Source organism: Sardina pilchardus, chromosome 23, assembly GCF_963854185.1.
Source record: "Sardina pilchardus chromosome 23, fSarPil1.1, whole genome shotgun sequence".
NCBI lineage: Eukaryota > Metazoa > Chordata > Actinopteri > Clupeiformes > Clupeidae > Sardina > Sardina pilchardus.
Genome location: NC_085016.1, coordinates 16,351,384 through 16,356,383, shown reverse-complemented (window position 1 = coordinate 16,356,383; position 5,000 = coordinate 16,351,384). Strand labels below are relative to the sequence as shown.

Here is a 5,000-nt window from a genome sequence, read left to right as displayed (position 1 = left end):
GACAGACAGACAGACAGACAGACACACACACACACACACACACACACACACACACACACAGACAGACAGACAGACAGACAGACAGACAGACAGACAGACAGACAGACAGACAGACACACACACACACACACACACACACAGACAGTTAGATACATGGGGAATGGGGAAGAAAGGGTTTAGGGTTTAAAATAAACAACAGCATCCACTGACGTATAGAATGTCTGGCAAACACCTCTACAGCCAGCAGAACAGGAGGTAGAGAGGGAAGAGAGAGAGAAAGATGGAGAGAGATGGAGAGAGATGGAGAGAGAGGGGGAGGAGGGAGTGAAACAGAGAGAGGTGGGAGAAAGAGAGAGAGAGAGAAACAGAGACAGAGAGGGGAGGTGAAACAGAGAGGGGGGTGTCTGTGGGTGTAACAGTATAAAATGATGAAATGCCTGTTTGAAAAAAAAGGAATAGAGTTTCATTTGCAAGCTATTAGGTGTGGGTGAATCCATGACTGTAATTAATAACCAACACCACTCGGTGTGTGTGTGTGTGTGTGTGTGTGTGTGTGTGTGTGTGCGCGCGCGCTTGCATGTGTGCGTCTGTGCTGGTTTGTGTGTGATTCAATGACTCTCATTAATAATCAACACTACCTTGAGTCGGTGTGCTCATATGTGTGGGTATGTAAACCTGAATACATTAGTGTGTGTGTGTGTGTGTGTGTGTGTGTGTGTGTGTGTGTGTGTGTGTGTGTGTGTGTGTGTGTGTGTGTGTGCATCACTCTGTGCATGGTGTCTCATAATAGCTTGAGTCCAGACAACCTCACCATTACACTCGAACAGCAATCTCACTTCTCTCACCTCACCTTTAGAACCTCACCTCAATAACTAAGTAATACCCTCATAGATAGATAGATAGATAGATACATTGTTTGTCATTGCATATCACTACTCATTATGATTACATCAATCACTCACGAAGCAACATAAAGATACAAAGACAGATCTAGAAAGTGACAGTGTCAGCAACAATAAATAAATACATATAACTAAAATAAACATAACTAATATAACTCAAATAAATCAACACAGTATAGTTCAAGTCCAGCTAAGCTTACCCTCTCAGCAGCTCATTTATGGCCCTGTGGAAAGAGCTGCAGTTTGCCCGGCCGCACCCTCATGACCCTACCCTAAGCCTGCCTGAGGATGGGGTGTCTAAAAGGATAAGGCCAGAGTGTGTAGGGTCTGCTCTGATACTTGCTGCTCTTCTCTGCAGCCTGCTGGAGTAAATGTCCTCAAGGTTTGGGAGAGGGCACCAATGATTCTCTGGGCTGTTTTAATTACCATAATTATTATTATTATTATAATTATTATCTTTACCTTTTAAACTATTCTTTGACTATTGCCCCTCTATGCTTTTATTTGTTAATAATGTTTGCTTTTGTTTATCTCAAGCACATTGAATGAACTCTGTGTATGAAAAGCGCTATATAAATAAACTTGACTTGACTTGACTAATTACCCGCTGCATTTTTTTTGCACAGCTAAGTATCTGAGGCTTGGGACCTGTTCCACCTCCTCTCCGTGTATCACAAGCGGTTTTTGTTTTTGCATTTCCTAGTCAATTATGATTTCTTTCGCTTTCTTTGTGCTGAGGATTGAGTTGTTTGTGCTGCACCATGATGCCAGTGATTGGACCTCAATTGATTTAGTTTGCGTTAATAATCTCACCTCTACAACCTCACCTTTAGAACCTCACCTCTACAATCCCACCTTAAGAACCTCACATCTAAAACCTCACCTTTAGAACCTCACATTTAGAACCTCACCTCTACAACCTCACCTTTAGAACCTCACCTCTACAATCCCACCTTAAGAACCTCACATCTAAAACCTCACCTTTAGAACCTCACATTTAGAACCTCACCTCTACAATCCCACCTTTAGAACCTCACCTCTACAATCCCACCTTAAGAACCTCACATCTAAAACCTCACCTTTAGAACCTCACCTCTACAATCCCACCTTAAGAACCTCACCTCTACAACCTCACCTTTAGAACCTCACCTTTAGAACCTCACCTCTACAATCCCACCTTTAGAACCTCACCTCTACAACCTGACCTTTAGAACCTCAACTTTACAATCCCACCTTCAGAACCTTGACTTTACTCTCTCACAACAACCCTACAGTACCTTTACAACCTCACCCTTCTGATCTCACCTTTACAATAACAGCAACCTCACCTGCCCAAACCAACCTCACGTGTGATTTTAACCTGAATGTCCATTGCATGTTAGTACTGTATTTCAGAGTTTCAGCAGATCTGTAATTGTTGCAGCTACAGACCTTTTCAACAAGAAAAAGAAAAACAATGCTTAAACATTCTATTTTGCTCCCAAATTACTTGCATAAGCTAACATATGGTATGTTAAAACAGAAACCTTGTGGGAACAACTATGATACTGATAATTCAACTCTCTTGAAATAGTCTATATTTGGGTGTTTAAGTTCTGGTGTTTGAGCTGAAAGCAGATCTGTGTGTGTGTGTGTGTGTGTGTGTGTGTGTGTGTGTGTGTCTGCTGCACCTGGGTATTTGCGTTATGGATGAAGGCCTGTCTGTGGGTGCATATGGAAGGAAATTGCGTGTTAAATTGTGGGCAGGTGTAAATAAGTGTGTGTGAGAGTTTGTGTTTGTTTGCTTAGACACGACATGCTAAAAATATGGTTGTGTGTGGGTGAGTGAGCTTGTGAGTGTGTTTGTGTGTGTGTGTGTGTGTGTGTGTGTGTGTGTGTGTGTGTGTGTGTGTGTGTGTGTGTGTGTGTGTGTGTGTGTGTGTGTGTGTGTCTGTGTGTCTGTGTGTGAGAACGTGTGTGTGTGCCTGTGTGTGCAGAAATGTTTATGTCTGTGCAGAAAGGAGCGTGTATGTGTGTGCAGTGTTCATCCTTAAGAGCGATGTTCAGTATGTGTGTGTATATATGTGTGTGTGTGCGTGTGTTATTAAAGCACCGTCTTAACTGGGTCATGATAAATCCACTCAGCGCCAATCTCCAGCTGGAGGGGAGAGAGGGGGGAAATGAGAAGCTCGATAGAGATGTCACGGCCGCCTGTCAGGGTTTCTGTAGCGGAATAAAAGCGCGTCGGCAGAGCCAGCGCCGAGTGTTTGCCAGCCTGCCGTACGTTGGGGAGTTTCACCCCCTCCTCCCGCACTCGCGCTCTCCCCCCCTCCCTCAGACGACTTTGATCAGCTCGCCTTTGAAGCTGCTCTCAAAAAAAAAATGAGAAGCATGCAGAAGTCACTGCAAGTTCACGCCTCAACTTGGTGCGACGACACAACTGTGCGCAAAAAACCCAGAAATATCTGCAGAGACGGAATATTTTTGCATAATGGTGTCTGGGAGACACGTGTCTGTGCCAGCTAAGGGTGTTACACAACAGCCTGCCTGAGCTGCTCCCAAAAACAGATGGAGACTAATTTAGATGGAGACGGAGCCTTTACTAGATGGAGGCTGCCCTAGACAGGAGATGGAGGCTGCACTAGATGGAGATTCACTAGATCGAGATGGAGGCTGCACTAGATGGAGATTCACTAGATGAGATGGAGGCTGCACTTGATGGAGATTCACTAAATGAGATGGAGGCTGCACTAGATGGAGGTGGAGGCTGCACTAGATGGAGGTGGAGGCTGATTTAGATGGAGATGGAGGATACAGTAGTGTGTGTGTGTGTGTGTGTGTGTGTGTGTGTGTGTGTGTGTGTGTGTGTGTGTGTGTGTGTGTGTGTGTGTATGTGTGTCTTTGTCATCACTTTCCTGGAAACCACTACATAATTGTCAGACAACGAGCATAAAAAATAGCAAGCGTAATGAGGTAGTAAAAAATAACCAGATCAGAGGCTACAGGAACATCTATCCAACATACACATTAACAATCTCTCTCTCTCTCTCTCTCTCTCTCTCAGACACACACACACACACACACACGCACACACACACACACACAAACACAGAGACATTGCATTTATATATACATTTATATTACATTTATTCATTTGGCAGACGCTTTTATCCAAGGCGACTATGCACATACAGTATGCTGCCACACACACACACACACACACACACACACACACACACACACACACACACACACACACACACACACACACACACACAGAGAGAGACATTGGCACACATCCGAGCTTGAATCAATTCAATTTTGTCTTTCTAATATCATAAAACACCCTGAAGTGACAAGGCAGAGCAGTGTAACTTCAATAAATCGAAATCAATATTGGTTTTGTATGTATGTATGTGTATATGAGTGTGAGTATGTGCATGTGTGAATGTGTGTGTGTGTGTGTGTGTGTGTGTGTGTGTGTGTGTGTGTGTGTGTGTGTGTGTGTGTGTGTGTGTGTGTGTGTGTGTATGTATATGTGTGTCTGACAAAAGTAAAGGATTCAGGTTTACTGCTTCTTACATGAGATTTAAATAAGATCATATGAGAGGATTTTTACAACTTTTTTTAACGTGATAAGGCATGAGGGAGAGACAGCTCTAGAGAGGGAGGGGGGGACAGACAGACAGACTTTAATGTTCCTTCATATTTTTCCCCTTCATTCCCCCTATTTTCTCTTAAAATATGTTTCTCAAAACACAGACAGACTTTAATTTTTTTCCTCCTTCATATTTTTCCCCTTCATTCCCCCTATTTTCTCTCAAAACATGTTTCTCAAAACACAAAGTATCCCTAGTGGTTCGCGAGCAGATGTGGGGGTGGCATGTTCTATACAGTATCAGTGTTTCTTAAACTGCCAATGTGCTACCCAAAGCTGCTCACAAGCTGTCACATTTGCTGCAATATTGAACCAACTCAAATGAAAGTCCAGTTGGATTCTTATTTGATTGGTCTGTTTAATAGTCCTGACAGACTTCAACAAGCCAACAGTTTTGTGACACATGATGCTATGACAGTTTACACCTTTAATTTACATAAAAAATAATGAGCATGGCCTTT

At 43.1% G+C, this 5,000-nt stretch overlaps 1 protein-coding gene across 1 annotated transcript in view; it reads right to left on the bottom strand.

The window, feature by feature from the left end:
• epha6 (eph receptor A6) overlaps nucleotides 1-5,000 on the bottom strand; it is a 39,491-nt gene that overhangs the window by 20,371 nt on the left and 14,120 nt on the right. The gene's annotated exons all lie outside the window — the stretch shown is intronic.